The following is a 20,379-nucleotide window of genomic DNA, read 5'->3' as shown; positions in this document are numbered from 1 at the left end:
TAAATGGCAAGGCATAGTGAACTGGGTATTACTAAGATACACCTAAGACCTATTAAGAAACCACAGGCATAGCCCTTGAAAGAAAGTTGTACACATCCAAGTCAGGATGGACAAGATTACCTTTATTATGGAGGAAAACAAACTGAGGCATGCAATTCATTTTTTAGGATAAAAGTGACTTGGTGTATAGTAAGGATAGACTGAATCAATATACAGATTGCTTTTGTTAACAGTCTTCTTTGGACTTTAAAACAGTCAATGCATTAGGACTTACTATCAAAAACACCTCACAACTGAGAGATATGTGATCCAGGACAAACAGTCTCAACAACTGGAATACTCAACACCAATCATCATACCACAGTGCTTAATCTGTATACTTCATCTATGTAAAGTAACAAGGCTAGGAGGAAAAATCATCCTAAGGCCTCTAACACAGAAATTGTGAATATAGGCTCCTTAGTCTACCTAGCACATTACAATGGGATCACGGGATTTACATATGTAACTCCTACAGGTCTGGAGATGTACCTCAGCAGCAGAGCCCTTACCTAGCATGTCAGAAAACCAAATCATGATTCCAACTAACTTTCCAGTAACCTAACCTCTTTATTCTGTTATACTGACTTCATGTGCACTTCATGTGAGGAATTGCATTTATGAATTTCAGGTTTGGGCTGGGAAGGTGGCTCAGAGGTAGAGCGCTTGCCTTGCATGCATGAGGCCCTGGGTTTGATTCCTCAGCACCACATAAGCAGAAAAAAAAAAAGCCAGAGTGGCACTGTGGCTCAAGTGGTAGAGCGCTAGCCTTGAGGTGAAAAGCTGAGGGACAGCGTCCAGGCCCAGAGTTCAGGCCCACGACTGGATCCAAAAAATAAATAAATAAATAAAATAAATTTTAGGTTCAAGGGACCTGAAAATATATATATGCACACATACATATGTATACATACATATATATAAAATCTTGATAATATCAAATGTTTCCTAAAGTAGCGACTTTATAAAAATTTTAATCTAATCCAAACAAAAGCCTAAATGTAAAATACTGTAAAATGTAAAAATGTAAAAATGAAAGATTTTTGTATAAATACAAGTTCCTAGCATGGTCTACAGTGAAACAAGGGAGAGTAAAAAAAATTATACCCAGTGGCATTCTCAGAAAAGGAACAATGGAGTTCAGAACTGGGGACAAGACTTTAGAGGTCAAAAAGTAAATAATGAGTAATAAAAGTCTATGGAAATTAAGAATATTCATTTATATATAAGACAAAGAATCATTAAAGAACCCATAAGCCCAAACAACTACATTATATAGTATACATCTTGTATTTCTCTCCATCAATTGGGAACATTGGAAATTATCCATGTTTTATCAAAAAAGTAGGAAAATGGAAACTTTGCTGAATTTTATATATAGCTGTTATATTTATATGTTTAAATACATAAGTATAATTAGTAGTTGCCTATTATATCAAGTATATCTAAATGCTTGATTCAGCAAATTTTCCAATGAAAAACTCTAAATCATCCTTTGTAAAATATGCTCATCAATGAATAGTAAAGTAAAAAGTTAAATAAAATCCCATTTCTTCTTCTTGGCTAGAACAATAAAACACTTCTATAACATTAGCAAGGCTACTGGTACAAAGGTACCTACTTCTCTGTTTGGCTACTAAGAATTTACATTAGTAGCAGCTTTTTTAAGTAAACAATTAAGCAATATATGCAAAATAGACATGTACATACTTATATAACAAGGTATCTATCATACAGACATACAGAAGTGCACAAAGATATATGGGTAAAAGAATGTTTACTGAAATATAATTTGTAATAGTGAACAAGGGAGATAATAAAGCCTATCAATACGGGAAGGAAGCAATATCTTATAGTACTTCATACTATGTAATACTAAGCATTCAAGAGGATAAAGTAGCACATACTATCTAATATAGAAAGATTTTTTTCAGTTTTAAAAAGAAGTGAAACATATAGATGGCATGACCTATTTTTGCCTTAAGTGAAATTCTTAAAAATGTAGACATCTGTGTATTTGTGTATGAGAATACATGTATTTCTAAGTAAAAAAAAAAAGTTTATATGGGGGCACAGTGGTCCCAAGATTACTCCACAAAGGGTTTCCTAGTAATATATACCCTCCATCTTTTATCTCCTCCCTTTAACTAAACCCAACTAGAAATAACAAAACCTGTGCTGTCTCACAGATCAGATTCCAATGCAAGAAAACAAAGAACAGATCCAAATGGTAAAATGAAGATACACAGAACAATCCCAAGTTGTCCAAAATGACAAAGTTACAACCCATTACTATCACTATCATTGCTATCTTTATTTATGTGAACATTATTGAGTGTTACACCTACTTGTAATGTCATTTAGCTTATTGTTATATATTACTGCACACATTTATTTGCTCTTGATAAAAGCAATGTCCTAAAAGAATTCTAAATACTTAAAGCCAAATAAAACCATTTGTAGATTCTGAATCAAGTATTTTACTCATAAAACATTACTATAAATATAGTGAAAGTTTTCCAATCCTGTATTTATGAATAGCCATTAAAAAAGCAACAATATTTTAATAGTTAGAAAGCAGGCCAAGTGCTGACTACCTTGGCATATTGAAAAGGCAACGTGCACATAGGAAGAGGACAGCACTGAGGAACTGGAAACACAGGTACCAATGGGCACCAATGGAGATGGATGGAGCTTAGTAAAATGAGGTGAAAACTAAGAAATATGCCAATTCTTGGACCCTCTTTGCCCCCATACCTCAGAGTGCTGCCCGTACCCAGTTCAGCTAAACATGGAGGCCTATTCTTGAGAGGAGGCAGAAGATGGGTCATATACACTGAGTTCACAATTTCCTGTTCTAAGAAGTGGGAGTACGTGGCCACACACATACAGAAAGAATCCTGAGTGCAGGATTATATAAGATAAATACTCACAAGTTTCTCCCCTACTGGGTTGTAGATGGCTGGAAAGCCCATCCAGAACTTTAGCGAGGGCTATGCAATCTTACTTTCTGCAAGGACAGAAATCTGTTGAACAATAGATATGTAGTCTGCCATGGTAGCCACCAACTATAGGTCATTGTTGAGGAATGAAGAAACTGAAATATGCTTTTGGGGATCCAACCAGGCCATGAGAAAAGGTGAAAAATATAGAAACAATGGAGGACTCCCAATCATTTAAATCACTCAAAATGAAGCCCAAAATTTTAAGGCTCAACTACATATAAGCTTCGAATTCCGCTTAAGTTACTCATTGTTTATTATGAGCAGAAAAACAGGCACTTGAGAAAACATTTTAATATGGTATCAGAAAATAAAGTACAGACAAAAAAGAAAGAAATAAACTACTCAGGGAAGTGAGGAAAACCAATGAAAACTATGCTTTTAGGAAGATAAATACTACGTGCAAGAAATAAAATAGTATGTTCTTTGGAAAAATGAAGGAAATATTCGGAGAATAAAAGCACTAATATGTTTACCAAAAAATTAAATTAGTGGGTTGGGTGGGAAGCATGGCTCCTCAAATGATACAAGTGCCCTGCAAGGGCAGAGCCCTAAATTCAATCCCCAGTGTGACAGTGTAGGTAAGCAGTAAGTAAGTAGGTAGGTAGGTAGGTAGGTAGGTAAGTAGGTAGATAGTAAATATGAACCGATGGATGGATGGATGGATGGATGGATGGATGGATGGATGGATGGATGGATGGACCTTCAACTCCCAGGAACAAGGCAGAATAAATAAAATAAGTAATAACTAAACAAACAATTGGTTTTCAACTCCCCAAAGCAAGAAGAAAAGAGAACAATGTCTGGAAATGTCTACAGAAAACTATTTCCAAACCAGTGACTTATCAATCAAGTATCAGTATCAAGATAGTTACTATAAAACCATTATCAATACATGCAAAATGCCAATCAATATTATAATCACATGCAAACTTTTTAAAATACTGGAAAATTGACTCTACTAAAAGGTAAACAAAAAGGGAAGATCGGAAAAACAGAAAACAAAACATTCCACACAGACAAGAGGTCAAGAGAATCTCAAAGATGATCTTGAAGATACATCCCAGATAGACAGCCATGCATAAAGGAAGTTAGTCCAAACTGGAGAAAGGCAACTCAAGAGAAAGACTCTGGACTGAAATCTCTGTCCTCAAAAATCCTATTATAAATCATCTTTCTGAGCCAAGAACACAATGCCTAGGTAAACCTGGACCAAATTCTAATCTACACTTGGCTTCTTGACCATGTGCTAATACAGCTCCTGTTTTCTCTTTGATATCCTACTTCCAGCTCAGCTGATGACACTAATTTTATTTGTCATAGTTCTTTGTTTTGCCTTACTCCTGAGGTATGGAAAGAGAGCATGATGAATTCAGAAGCAGAAAACATATTCCCAATGGACAGCAACATCTGCAGACTACTACCAGATGCCCAACTATGGTGAGGCCTTTTTACCAGGATTCATTTGTGTATGAACTTGCCAACTACTTTTCCCAGAAAAGGATATGACCAGTCTCTAAGAAGTAAAGTCAAATGATCACCTAGAGACTTTGCACCTCTGAGAGCCTTCAGCTAATAATGGCAATGTCAGAGTATGCTTATTTCTCACTCATTCCAAAAACAACAAAGTCAAACTATATGAAATGTTTAGGGATTAATATATAGATGGTAAAATTTTAAAGGAAAACAAGAAAATAAATACTAACTTATAGGATAATATAGTTGTATTAAAGCTACACAGAGGGTTATAAGGTACTGGAAATGTTTTGCTTCTGAGAATGGTAGCTATAGTTCCATTTACCAACCATGATCTTTAGATTATCAATGGCAATATGAATGCACACCACACACCATACCCATTTGCTCTAAGTTACATTAACAATATAACAAAAATGCTTTTATTAGTTACCAATGTGGAGAGAAACAGAGAAGGAACAATTTTCACTTCTTAACTCATGAACTTTTATCTTACTGTAATTTTTAAATAAGTATATATGTTTAATTATAAAAAATTAAGGATACATTAATTAAACCATGGTAGAATTCATTTTTATTATCCCTAATCAACTATAGTATTTTTAAAGAGTAACTTTTAGAAGTCAGTTGAGACAAATATACCTGAAAATTTTATACCTTTTCAAAGACTATGCCAAAATAAATAAGCAACAAATTTTTAAAAATCTAATACATATAATAAAAATATAAATAAATGTTAACTTCAATCACTGCATGTCTGTACATGAATCACTACAGGAAAAGGATCACTTAGCCAAAAACTAAGGATGCCTTAACAGTTAAAACAGTCATGGCCCGGTTACTGAAATTGTTTGGCAATCTGAAAGCAATTAACCACATTCTCTATCAGAACTTTGAAGAGAGGTGCTTTCTCTTCATGCATTACTCTTCCCATAATTTTCACACCCAAGACAATCACATCAATTTCATTTTTTCAAGCATAAAGTAAAGTATTTGTGAGCTGGCTAATTTTTTTAATTCTATATACAAATACTAAAATCTTGAACAGTGTATTCTGAAGAACACATCAGCACTTTCTCTATAATTGAAGTTTAAGAGAATACAAACTTTTCTGTTACCCCAAAAGGATCCACATAAAAATTTTCACAACTTGGTAACATAAACATATCTCATATTCCTGATGATATGGTACATTTCTTTATTCTCCCAATGAGAATGCACTTGCTTTCTTTCTTGTATCTAAGGACAGAAAGGATAGCTAAATTTAACATTCAAGTCTAGAAACAAAAATTATAGCTATTATCTCCTTCTTGTCTTACAATCTTTTATTTTTATTCTCAATGGCATTAACATGTGTCTTTCACTATAAACCACTTTAAATTCTTTAAGGAAGCAGACTACCAACTTAAATTAAACCAAATGTCACCCACCAGTCATGATCTTATTCATCTTTCTAGTTTAAAAAGTCTCTATTTATGTGTGATGTCAAGAAACCACTAGAAAATTTTCTTTTAAAAAAATCTGTTAAAAATATTCTGAAGGCAAAAACAAATACTCCTTTAGTAAGAAAATCGTAAGAAACAAGTAAAAACTTATTTTGACAAAAAACAAGTCAAAAAGAAAACACCTTTCTGTGTCAATGAAGCATTCATATCATTCATAAGGCAGGCAGAGAAAGCTGAAAGGATAAGAGCTAGCTGGAGACATACCGTACAAGGAGAAAACACCCCCCACCACCTCCATTACCACCCCCACACACTCCCACCCACGCCACCCACCCACAGACACACACAGACACACAGACACACACACACACACACACACACACACAAACACAAGGCACAGAAAGCAAGCAAACTAGAGAAGTCTTGGAAGAAATCGAATTACATTTTTACCAATTCTGATAAAGTACAACAGAGTTGTTAAGGAGAATAGGGTCAAGCCTCAATCACCCAAACTGAGGAAGGAAGATGTTCAATTAATAACAGCTTTCAGTCAACAAGCCAGTAAGTCCCTTGGGGAAGGTTACTCTGAGTGTTCTTGGAATTGGGTAAGGGTTGTGTCAACACAATGTACCTTATCTCTTATACCTATCTTTTGATATTTGGTGAGAAAAGAAATTGTAGGTATCAACATAAAACTTACAGATGGAATATTAAACAAGTATTAGATCTACATAAACATTGCCAAGGCACTTAAGCCCTCAAGCAATTATTTTACTTAAAATGTATTCAAAAAGTTAGTACAAGGAGGGTATATGTGCTGTGGGATTCTAGTCATCTAATGTTTGATAAGCATTTATAATGATATAAGTATGGTAACGGTTATGCTAAGAAGGTATGGAGCAGGTATAGTAACTCTAAGGAAAATCAGGGGTTTCTAAAATTTTAGTAATTAATTTGATGCTAGTTAGACTTGTATTTGCTTTATGGAAATTTACTGAAATGTGAACTTATGAACTTTATTATATATTTAAATAATATTTATAAAACTTTTCATATATAATAAAAATTTTGGTGATATTAGGGTTTGAACTCTAGGCCTTATGATTGCTAGGAACGTACTTAAGGCACACCGCCAGCCCTTGCTGGTTTAGTCATTTTCAGATAGGATCTCATAGATCTGCCTGAGCCAGCCTCAGACCATGATCCTCCTACCTATGCCAACTGTACTCTGAGATTACAGGAATGAACCATTATGCCTGACTTGTTTGTTGAGATAAGTTCTTGCTAACTTTTTGCCTGGGCTGGCCTCCAACTGTGACCTTCTAGATCTCAGCCTGCAGAGTATGTGTAAATTAAGCTGAAGACTTCATAAATGTTACAATTTTATTCAGATTACAGGAAGAACATATGTATATACAAACAAATGTTGTACGCCTCATTGTTTGAGACCAATAAAAATTAAAACAAGATAGGCACTCTCAGCAGATTGGCAGCAATGTCTATTCTGACTTTTCTACCAGTTGTTTGTGCCCTTTCCTTCCCAGAGGGAGTACAAAGTGACAGAGTCCCTTCGGAGGGCACAATGATAAGTGGCTACTGCAATTTTGAATATGTCTACCATTACGAATTTCTTCTTATTTACCCACCCCAGAAAAATACTCAAATGCATACCAACAGATTCCCTGTGGCACTGTCCTCTATTGATGGAGGAGGACAAGCTAAATAAACTGATACATTTGACACTGTGAAACCTTATGCAGCAGCTGGAATGAATGAAATCAAGATGGTTAGGAAAAAAAAAAGAACTGCTTTCCAAAATGTACTGTCAAACAGAAAAACAATGTGATACCATTTTTGGAAAGGGGGAAAAGATGACATCCCAAGTCTCTGCTGCCAGTATGGTTAATATAGATAAATGAAGATGGGCATGGTGGCACACATTCATAGACCCAACTACTGGAAAAGATGAGGCAAGAGGATCTCTTGAGCCCAGAATTCAGGACCAGTCTGAAAACAAACAAAATGAGCGCCCAGAAATCCATCTACAAAGATGACTGCCAGTGGCACATGTGGTGGGCTCTTTGGGGTGAGACAGGGTGGAACTGGGGAGGATGGTCAAAGAACCTTTCTGTTATGTTTCTCAAAGAAAACACTTCCATTTGTTAACTGTTATAGGAAAAAAGGAAGAACATAAGAAGATGCAGTTTAAAACAGAGCTGAAATAAGTCACTTTCCAGTAATTCCTATTTCCATGATCCCATAAAGAAAAGCAGAACTGATTAAATATTCAAGTAGAAATAACTCATATCTCTTTGCCAATTGATTGTTCACCATACTCCAGGCTCAAGTAAATTTTAAAAGACAAATCAAAAAGCAACAGAAACATAAAATGAGATTGGAATAATAAGCCTCCTTGCTAAATTAAAACAACACTGATATCATCAAGGATCTCGGGCCTAAGCAGTCACTTCAAAGTCACCATTCAGGCTGGGTCTAATGGCAATGTAATTTCAGCATTCAGGAGGTTGAAGTACAAGGATCACCAGCTCTGGGCCAGTAAATGAGATCCTGTTTCAAAGCACACCCACTTGCAAATGCAAGCTCTCCTGTGCTCTCTGGCTTGCTCTCATGCTTGCTCTCTCTCTCTCTCTCTCTCTCTCTCTCTCTCTCTCTCTCTCTCTGTCTCCTCCCTCTCCCTCTCTTCCCTCTTCCTCTCTCTCCTCCCTCTCCCTCTCCTTCTCTCTCCCTTCCTTTCTCTTTCCTCCCTCTCCCTTTCTTTCTCTCCCTCCCTTTCTCTCTCCCTTTCTCCCTCTCTCCCTTTTCCCTCTCTCTCTCTCCCTCTCTTTCCCTCTCTCTCTTTCTCTCTCTCTCTCATACACACACATACACACATCACCATTAATTTACTGTTTGGCATTTATCTCCATTGACTTGAAATGTAAATTCTTATTTTGTTTTTCCTTTCATGAGAAATAAAGCTAGTCAGTTAGGTGTAGATAGGCCAGGTATTGAGATTATTCAAATAAACCAGGGATCTACTGAAAATTCCATATACATAAAATAGGAGCCCATAAATAGGGTGCACGCGCGCGTGCATGTGCGTGTGCGTGCGTGTGTGTGTGTGTGTGTGTGTGTACAGTCTCTCCAGAACAAATAAAGTTCTAGCAGAAAACAGTTGTTTAAAAAGTTACAAAAAACAGAATGAATTTTTTTTCTGCATGTGTGCTGGCCCTGGGGCTTGAAATCAGGACCCCAGTGTGGTCCCTGAGTTTTTTTGTTCAAGGTTAGTGTGCTCTACCACTTGAGCCATAGTTATACTTCTGACTTTTTGGTGGTTAATTGGAGGCAAGAGTCTCTAGTACTTTCCTGCCAGGGCTGGCTTTGAACCATGATTCTCAGAGCACAGCCTCCTGAGTAGCTAGGATTACAGGTGTAAACCACCAGCACCTAGCCAGAATGAGTACTTTTTGTTATACCCTTGTTTACTTCAATCAAAAGTATACCCATGCATTCTTTGTCTCTCTAGGCCTTATTTACTTGATTTACCGTGATTTTTTTTCCAGTCATTCCATTTCTTTACAAGTGAAGCAATATCATTCTTTTTTTTTGGTCCAGTCGTGGGGCCTGAACTCTGGGCCTGGGCGCTGTCCCTCAGCTCTTCAGCTCAAGGCTAGCGCTCTACCACTTGAGCCACAGCGCCACTTCCGGCTTTTTTCTTTTTGCTTATGTGGTGCTGAGGAATCGAACCCAGAGCCTCAGGCATGCAAAGCAAGCGCTCTACCACTGAGCCACCTTCCCAGCCCCAATATCATTCTTTTTAATGCATGAGTAAAACTCTATTGTGTATTTTTTATATGTGGAACTTATAATTTATTTATAAATATACAGTAAATACTTTGGGGTGATATGCAATTGTATATAGTAGATTCAAGGGAGAACTCAAATGGTGGTGTAATTCCTTAGACTAATTCACAACCCACCAAAATAAACATCAGGAAATGGGTTCTCAAAAAGGCCTGAGAACCCATTTCCTGGTGTTTATTTTGATCCCCACCCTACTCATCAAGGGGGGAGGGGTTGACAAATGAAGAGAGGAAGGGGGTAGATGCAGTCATAAAATTTAATGTATATCCTACAAAATTAAGAAAAATAAGGGATGGGGAGGAGTTGGGAACAATGGAATAAAATGAAGAAAAGGGTGACATTTATTGATGCACTGTATTCATAAACTGCTTTATTGAATGGCAACTCTTTTGTACAACTATTTAAAAGATAATAAAATCTATAATCCTATAAGACAAAGGGAAAAAATTAGTCTATCTAAATATACCAAGTTGTTTTCATCATTTCATTTAAACAGTCTACAATCAACAAAAACACAAATAAACTCCACCATCAAATACAACCATCTTCAGGCAAGGTGCTAGCAAGGATACTAGAATGGAGTCTGTATACATCTATGGCCATTCCCTTGGTGAGGAAGAAAAGAAGAATTTTAAAGAATGGGAAGGAGGGCAGAAGAAGAAAGATAAGAAAGCACATAGTAAATGTAAAGTCATGAAAAGTCACCAAATGTTTCACAGGAAGTCCAGAGCTAAAACTAGAGTCACTATACATACTTTAGACCAATTGTTTTCAGCACACAATGAAAAAAGTGAGGACTGGAAAGGCTGAGGGACCTCACTACTGGCAGGGCAGCCAGTGGTGATGTAACTTAAGACTCACCCGTGCCTGGTGACCATTAACCAGGATCCCCCAAGGCTAAGCCATGGAGAAGGAACTAAGACATAAACAAGGTTTGGGCCTGGAGGATGGACAAAGCTTAGTGCTAAGATAAAAAAGACAAGAAGAAGTAGGCCTAGGGAGGGGAAGGGAAATAACAAAATGCTGAAACAAGGATAAAGGTTGACCCATTGTAACAATGAGGCATACAAGACACTAAGTTGAAAACAAACTTTACAACTTGGAGGAGAGGAGATGGGGAAGTGGGAAGGGAAGGGAATATTAGGGGAAAAACAAAGGAGGGGGTAACAATGCTTGATAGGAAATGTACTCATTACCTTACTCATGTAACTAACCCCTCGGTACAGTATCTTTACAATAAAACTTTTTTTAATTAAAAAAAAAGGAGTAGGCCTAGTACAGTGACTGGGTAGTAATGAAGAAGTTATACCCAAATCTCGGATTCCTGCTGGATTTTGTTGCCTCCAAATTATTTCAGGTAATATAAATTATTAGAAGCAAAAACTTTAAAATTAATTAAAAAAATTAAAACCCACCACTACTTTTCTGTGTAAATGGCAAAAACACATTTCAATGATTTCCTGTTATTACACAAGGTTTCTCTATAAGACATAAAAGTAAAACCACATACACCCACACTAAGTGGAACACTGCTAATATGAAACCATTTCAGAAAGGACGATTAGGGTAACCAGGGTACCTCCTACCTTATTTAAGAGACTGCCTTCTTCTTCCAATTACAGTTATAACACTCAAAAAGGTACTCTGCTATTTACACCAAGTGAGAAAACATATGTCCAAACAAAATATGTATGCAAATGTTCAGAGCAACACTATTAAAAAATAGTCAAAAAGTGGGGGAGAAATGCCTTCACTTACTGGATGAATAAATAACAGTGGTATATACCAGTATATCTGATAGAATAAACAAAAAACAACAAAAACAAAAGGTCAAGGTACATAGGGTCATAGTTCAAAATCAGCTTAGGCAGAAAATTGGAGACATTCTCCAAAATAACCAACAAAAAGCTGGGCTGGAGGCAGAACTCACATGGCAGAGTGCCAGCCAAGTTCAAGACCCTGACTTCAGACCCTAGTATCAACCACAACAAAAGCATTGGGCACTGGTGTCTCACATCTATAATCCTAGCTACTCAGGAAGCTAAGATGTCACAATCACAGTTCAAGACAGCACAGGCTGAAAAAGTCACAAAGATTCTACCTCTAATGAACCAGAAAAAAAGATGACTGGGGGTTTGGCTCAAGTGGAAGAATACCCACCATGAGAGAAAAAGCATAGTGAGAGCATGAGGCCTTGAGTTCAACTCCTCATGCCAATACACAATAGACAACACACACATACACACACACACACACTCACACACACACACTGTGCACAGTTAAAAATACCAACCATGAGAGAAAAAGCATAGTGTGAATATGAGGCCTTGAGGTCAACTCCCCATGCTAATATACAATATGCCACACACACACACACACACACACACACACACACACACACACACACACACACACACACACACACACACACACACACACACACACACACACACACACACACACACACACACACACACACACACACACACACACCGCAGTTAAAAAATATTGATCCCGGGGCTGGGAAGGTGGCTCAGTAGTAGAGTGCTTGCCTCATGCGTGTGGCCAGGAAAAAAGCCGGAAGTGGTGCTGTGGCTCAAGTGGTAGAATGCTAGCCTTGAGCTGAAGAGCTGAGGTGCAGCGCCCAGGCCCAGGCCCAGGCCCCAGGACGGACAAAATAAATTTAAAAAAAAAAAAAAAATGATCTCTATTGTTTATACAGAAAACACATCATTAATGTACTGAGCCCACTATATGAAGTTAAAGCAGTCATAAAGGTTCATATATTGTACAATTTCATTCATGAAATGCCCAGAACCAACAAAGGTATAGAGACAGATAAGTGCTTCCCTAGTGCAGGGAGCCCAGGGAATGGGAAATGACTACCTGTGAATACAAAGTTTGTTTGTGGGGTTTAAAAACAATATTCTAAATGTGGAGAATAGTGATGGCTGTAAAACCTTGTGAACAATCTTAAATAAATTGAGTTCTATTACAAGGATATACATTTTTGACCTATTTGGTCTATAAATTATATCTCAAAACAAAAGTTAATTTGTTGGTAGATTACCAACAAATCTACCTGGGAGATTATGAGTCCTGAAAGGAAAAAGAAATTATAATCATCTCAGAAATTAAGACACAAGTGTGTTTCCTCTCATATGCAATCTATGGAAAAAGACATGAAGTGGAAGGGAGATTATTAGGACAGAGAAAGGGGTTCAGTGTGTTGGGGGAAGATAAAATGATTAACAAAGTGGACAAGTATATAAAGTATATAAACGCATATATGAAAATGTCACCATGCAAACAATCTCTTACTTTGCTACATAGATGCTAATAAATTTTTAAAGACTCAAGGGAAGTCAAAGAACAAAAGAGGACCAGAAACTGGACAGGGTAAACTTAAAGTTTAAAAAAAAGAAAGAAAAAACTAATCAGAAAGACATCAAGATGTTATCAATGACTGTCCCTGTGTTGATTCTGATGGTTGATCCTGTTTTTCCCTCTTCCCTCTACCTTTGCTTTCCAACTGGGTGCAAAGGGTATTATTTTTACATGATAGCAAAATCTAAACAATATTTCCAAAGAAAAAGTCAAAAGTCAGTATGTCTTATGTTAAGGGTAGGTAGAGTCATTTCTAACATCTATTGTTGAAAGCAGAGTTAACATCTAATGAGAAGTAGAAAATTTGAATTACACAGTATTAAGGATACCTGCCCATGGTTTTTCATATATAAGTTAATATTCAGACATCAATCTTTTTTCTGACCTGAAATTACTTGCATTCACTAGAAGTCATAAGACATCAGTGCTTCAAGAAAGCACCTGACCACTGACAGGACCAGACAAAGCATAAAATGCTTCCCTCTGTATAACTACGGCTCTCCAAAACAACTCAAACCAACAATCTTCCTTACTAAGATCCATAGTGTATAAGTGCTCATAAGAATGTCTTCCGAAGTATATATTAATATAAAGTTAACATACCATACCAATATTCATTATAAAGCAAAGGTAATCATTCATTGTACTGCTTCTTTTAATAGACATAAGCAAAATGAAATGGAAAAAAAAAGTTAAATCTGCTTCTTTCTTACAGTATATTCTTCATGTGGCACAGGGTATTTACCCATGGGTGTACTTAAGGTTTGACTCTCTAAAGGTGTATGCTAGGTTATCTACATGTACTTTCTTATGGAAAGTACCCCAAACTTTCATAAAAGGAGTTTGAAACACAAAAGAAAAAAGTAACTATAAAATAACAATTCAGCAGCAGCCTGAAATAGTCCTCTGCTGGAAAGAAATTCTAAAGCCAAATTCATAAAACCCTGTTATGTAGTTTTCATTTATGAAATAAGTTTTTCAGGTTATCAAGGCAATAAGGTAGAACCAAAGTCACAATTCTAGAAAATAACTCTTTAAGAGTAGGGTATCGGTGTGATTCAAACATAGCTAGCTTGCAAGTGTGACGCACTGAGTTCAAATTCCAGTACCACTAAAAAGCAAATAAAACCCATAAAGTACTAAAGAAAAAATTATAGATTTATCATTCACACATATTATAGTATATTATTTTGTTTCAGAAATATTTGAGATGTTCGTATTATTTAATAACTCAAAAACTGAATCAAACTTTTTTCTAGCACCAAGGTTTGATTGAGGGCCTTGAATGTGCTCAGTTTATCTGCTTAGCTGACACTCTTTTAGATGGTTATTTTGGAGGTCAAGTCTTACAGAGTTTTCTGCCAGGGCTCACCTGACATATTAGTTCCCCAGATCTCAGTCTCCTGAGTAGTTAGGATTACAAGTATGAGTCGCCCCCATCCAGCAAATCAAATGACTTTTTTATTCAGTGTATTTCGGATGAATTCTATCAACCCTGAAGTCTCTGTGAAAGTTATCAAGGTTTCAAACACTTCTTTTCTGGCTTATCCTGAATGACAATGGTTAGGTTTCATTTCACATACAAATGTATATTTTGTACAAATAACAGGGTTCATATTTGGATCATCTGCCCTGTTATTAAAGTTACTACTGTAATCCCCTTTTTCCCTCTAGACTAGCAAAAACTCAAAATAAATAACAGATGGAGAATGACCTTAGACTCTATCCACATATTTAAAATGTCTCATGTAGTATGCTGTCATTACAAATAGAAACTTAAGTGAATAAATTTAATATGAGTGACAATAAGAATATCTCATTTGGTAAAGAAAGGTATAAGGCATTAAAGAAAGCAATTTATATTTATAATTTTTAAAAATAATGTATGGAACCTGACACAGAACTCTACTATTAGATAGACAAAGATGATAGTTTTCAAAACAATGTACAGCATACATTAAGATATTTAAAAAGACATCTCTGAAAATAAAATCAGTTTTAAAACCTCACAGGCTGTCAGGGGATAAAAGCATAGATCCAGGTTCACTTTTTGATAGCTTTTGACCTTTCCTTTCTTTCCTCTTCCTCTCCCCTCTTTTCTCATTTCCATTCCTTTCCCTTTTCCCCTTTCCTTTTTCCTTCTCATAATTTTTTTTGGCAATACTGGGGTTTGAACTACTCAAGTCTTTGTTTGGGCTTACTACAGTCTATTTTGCTTACTTTTCAAATAGTGTCTTATATTTTTGCCAGGACCAACCTGATCATAATCTTCCGATTTATGCCCTCTTCCTGGCTGAGATAAAATAACAGACATACATCATCATGCCTGGCTTTCGTTGGCTTTTTGCTTGGGCTGGCTTCAAACTTATTTGCTGCTATCAGCCAGGTGTGCACCCAGAAGAATTTCTTATCTAGATCAGACCACTTCGAAGATTGTTTACTCAAAAAAAATTCATTTACTCTTGTTTTAAAAAGTCACCAATACAAAACTTTTGAAATAGAAAAGGCTTCTCACTCTCAGTCTTGTTCTATTCAAACTTGTTAGTTTAAAAATAAGCCTTTTTGCTGGGCGCTGGCAGCATATATCTATAATCCTAGATACTCAGGAAGCTGAGATCTGAGGCTCTCGGTTCAAAGCCAACCAGAGCAGGAAAGTCTGTGACACTGTTTCCAATTAACCGCCAGAAAACGGAAAGTGGCCCTGTGGCTCAAGTAGTAGAGCACTGCCTTGAGCTGAAGAGCTCAGAGACAGTGCCCAGGCTGAGTTCAAACCTCATGACCGACAAAAAAAAAAAAGCCTTTTTACAGAGATGAATAAAAATTTATGGGAGAGAAATAATGAAGTACTTTACATCTTACATTCCCACGACTCTACTAGTTAGTAAAAGTTTATCCACTATACAAGTGAAAAAAGTGAATTCAAACATTCTAACATACCTCAACTGTGTTAACAGGTAAATTGGCAGAAACAGGATTTAAACACATAACCATTTAGCTGAAAAGCCTGTGCTTTTTTCAACAAAGGACTTTTTAGAAATGTTGAACAAATGGGACTGCATTAAACTACAGAGTTTCTACATGACAAAGTACATAGCTAGCAAGATCAATAGAAAGCCCACAGACTGGGAAAACTAGCCATACAACAGACGGGTCTCATATCTAAAATATACTTAGAATTCAAAAAATAAAATCCCCCAAAAGCAAATCCTCAAAGAAACAACCACCACATTAATAAGTGTGCTAAAGACTTAAAGAGAGACTTCTCTGGAGAGGAAATAAGAATGACCAACAGACACATGACCAACAGAAACATGGGCTGGGAAGGTAGCTCAGTGCCTTGCAAGAAATGCTCAACATCTCTGATCATAAAAGAAATGCAAATCACTGAATCTTTTTTTTTTGGGGGGGGGGGGGGGTGCGGGTCCGGTCATGGGGCCTGAACTCTGGGCCTGGGCGCTATCCCTCAGCTCTTCACCTCAAGGCTAGCACTCTACCAATTGAGCCACAGTGCCATTTCTGGCTTTTTTGTTTTGTTTTGTTTTTGCTTATGTGGTGCTGAGGAATCGAACCCAGGGCCTCATGCATGCAAGGAAAGCGCTCTACCACTGAGCCACCTTCCCAGCCCAAATCACTGAATCTTGTATCTATATTTTTCTAATTTGGGGAGGGGAAGGGAAATAACAAAATGATGAAACTAGGATACAGGTTGACCCATTGTACAAGACACTATGCTGAAAACGAACTTTACAACTCTGTGGGGCAGGAAGGGGTCCGGGGGAGGGAAGGGATAGTAGGGGAAAAACAAAGGAGGGGATAACAATGCTCAACAAGAAATGTACTCATTAACTTACTCGTGTAACTGTAACCCTTCTGTACAGTATCTTTACAATAAAAAAGTAACATCAAAAAAAATGCAAACCAAAACAACACTGAAATTCCACCTCACCCCAGTTAGAATGCCCATTATCAATAAATCTAGTAACAACAGAAGCTGACAGGGATGTGACTACACTGTTGATGGGAGTACAAATTAGTTCAACTACTCCAGAAAGCAATATGGAGGTTCATCAAAAGACTACACATAGAGCTCCCCTATGACCCAGCAATCCCACTCATGGACATTTACCCAAATGATCACAAATAGGGCCATACTAAAGCTACCTGCACAACCATGTCCACTGCAGCATTATTCACCACAGCTAAAATATGGAACCAACCCAGATGCCCCTCAGTAGATGAACGGATCAAGAAAATGTGATATATATATATATATATATACACACATATATCTGTATACATATGTGTATACATATGTGTACACACACACACACACACACACACACACACACACACACAATGGAATTCTATGCTTCCATCAGAAAGAATGACATTGCCTCATTTGTAAGGAAATAGAAAGACCTGGATATTAAGTGAAGTAAGCCAGACCCAAAGAAACATAGATTCCATGGTTTCCCTCATTTGTAATAATTAATATATGTCTAGGATAGTCCCAGAAGAGTATCACAATAGCTCAATAGCTTTGTACATATGACCATATAAGATGATGCTAAGTGAAATGAACTCCAAGATATGCAAACAAAAGGTTTTTCTTTGCTGTTATTATTTTTAATGTGCTGTGTGAAGTTATTTCTTTCTTCTTTCATTTTTTTCCTTTGGTTTACACCATTGTCACTGTATTTGATTTTGGACCATGTGTCTTATATATACCTTTATCTGAATAAAGAAAGGGAACAAAATGGTGAGACAAAGGACAAAGGGTCAACCAATGCAACAGCAATACTCACAAGATAATATGCTGGAAACGAACTTTACAACTTGGAAGTGGGGGGTTGGGAGGGAGGGAAAGCAGAAGAAAAACAAGGGAGAAGCTAACAATGTTCCACAAGAAAAGTACTCATTACCTTATGTATGTAACTGTAACTCCTCTGTACATCACCTTGACAATTAAATGTAAAAAAATGAGAAAAATCCAAGCTATGAAAGAAGCAATGCATGCATGGTACAGGCAGAGAAAAACACACAAATATTCTCCAAAACAGGATCAGAGTAGGAGTGTCTCCTACCATTAGTATCACAAAAACTTGTTACAAAAGTGACTTTCAGCTGTTTAACAAATCTGACAAAAATTTAAGAAACACAAAAACAGATAATTCAGAAGTGATAAGAACATTCTAGAAGTCACAGAGACAATACTCTTCCAAGAAATTGAGTGGATGAGCAGCTGTACGGTTAGCTGGCTTGTGAACACTGCCAACATCACTGCAAACACAAGGAAGACACAGAGTACCCAGCTGGGCACTTCTCTCATGATCCATTTTACTTAGACACAAGCTAATAAAGAAAAGTACAAAATCAAATGGAACTCATCATGTAACAGAGGAGTCAAACTCTCAAATAAAGTGAGAGTATAATAAAGGCACACCTGGGCGAGGTATTACAAGAGGCAATGCTCTGCAGGAAGGCCAGTCAGCATAATCGTAGAGCTACACTAGATATTTTATTTGTTTTTATTTTTTGTACTGGTCCTGGGGCTTAAAGTCAGGGCTTGGGTGTTGTCCCTGGGCTTCTGTGCTCAAGGCTAGCACTTTATCACTGAGTCATAGTGTCTTCCAGAATCTCTACTGAGTAGTATGTGAGTTACCCATACCCAGATGCTTGTTTTATTTTTTATCTGGCTTTTTGTTTGTATGGTTTAGGGACTGAGCAGGTAGAGCTAGGGAAGGGAGAGAGTAGAATGTATAATAACCTGTTCCTATGTTTCTTTTCAGGAAAAGGACCTTAAAACATTCACAGCATCTTCTACCTGTTTTAAGTTACAAATGAAGTTATGATGGTACTTAAATATGTGATATATGATGTGATGTAAAAATCTAATGCATGCTCAACTAAACTCAGCGTAAGTCTCCCTTTAGAAAAGAAAAAAGCTTAAAATTCGGTGTTTATCTTTTTGTGGTTAAAGTTTATGTAACAGTGTTTAGGCAGAGAAAAATCTAATAGCAAATTACTGAATTTCCGTTTGATACCATTCTTTTAAAATATAAAAAGTTAATTGGTTATTATTTGCCACATATTTTCTCCCTCAAAGTCTAAGCAGACCTTTTGTAACATACTAAAATCTGTTGAATATTCTACCAATATAATTAGGCTGAAATTAAGGAATAAATAACCCACTTTATAAATGTTAACTTACCAAAAATTATTCCCAGACAGGAAATTAAAATATAATCCTATATGTGAAATATAAATAAAGCTGGCACTGAGCCTACTCCATTAAGCTAAAGAAAATTTCTAGTAGGTTATCCACAAAGTAATTTGATTGGAAAAGTTAAGGGACAGCACCAGGCCCTGTATTCCTGGAAGAGAAAGAGGAAAAGAAAGAGACAGAGACAGAGACAGAGAGAAAAAAAGAAAGAAAAAGAAAAAGACAAAGTTCATATCTTGTTAATAATGCTAATCTAAATTTATAAATCAATTCTTTTATACTATATAATCATAAAAAGAATATCAGGCCTTAATTTCTTATACTAAAAATTTTAAAAATGTCAGCTAAGGCTGTCAGATTTTTTTTTTTCTAAGCAATGACCTTTCCTGACCATACATAAGGGTTTTGTTTTTTGTTTTTGCCACTATGGAGGCTTGGACTTAGGGTCTCATATTTGCTTATCCTGCTTATTTGACTGGTGCTTTACCATTTGAGTCATGCATCTAGCCTGATTTTCCTGATTATTATTGGAAATGGAGTCTTGGGAGACTTTTCTGCAGGACTGGCATTGAATGCATGATCCTCCAGGTCTCAGATTCCTGAGTAGCTAGGATTATAGATGTGAGCCACTAGCACCCAGCTTAGTAAGTATTTTTCATGGTTCAACCTTCTGTCAAGTCTGTATTAGAAAAGACACAAGGGTTTAAATAAAAGAAACAAGAACTTCCTCTGGTTGGAGGTGTGACTCAGGTGGTAGAACAAAAGCATCAGGCACAAAAATCAAGTCCCACTATCAGGAAAAAAAATTCCTACATGTACACTGAAACATTTACTAGCTCATACATATAAGTTATAGTTAAAATATATGCACAAAGAATGAAACGATTTTGCTTGTCTGAACCCAAAGTCAAATCTTATGTAAACATATAATATTTATGACAAA

At 36.5% G+C, this 20,379-nt stretch overlaps 1 protein-coding gene across 4 annotated transcripts in view; it reads right to left on the bottom strand.

The window, feature by feature from the left end:
• Lclat1 (lysocardiolipin acyltransferase 1) overlaps positions 1-20,379 on the bottom strand; it is a 150,544-nt gene that overhangs the window by 94,080 nt on the left and 36,085 nt on the right. Inside the window, exon 1 of one of the 4 annotated variants that reach the window (XM_042696694.1) lies at positions 14,035-14,040. The exons of 2 other annotated variants lie outside the window; for them this stretch is intronic. The gene's annotated coding sequence lies outside the window, so the exon portion shown is untranslated. Of the gene's footprint in view, positions 1-11,412; positions 11,441-14,034; positions 14,041-20,379 lie in introns of those variants that run through there. One more of the 4 variants, XM_042696696.1, reaches the window with a different exon arrangement.

The sequence above is a fragment of the Dipodomys spectabilis genome, unplaced genomic scaffold (genome assembly GCF_019054845.1).
Source record: "Dipodomys spectabilis isolate Male_0828 unplaced genomic scaffold, ASM1905484v1 ptg000210l, whole genome shotgun sequence".
NCBI lineage: Eukaryota > Metazoa > Chordata > Mammalia > Rodentia > Heteromyidae > Dipodomys > Dipodomys spectabilis.
Note: the sequence above shows the minus strand (reverse complement) of the source record. Positions and strands in the feature narration are given on the sequence as shown.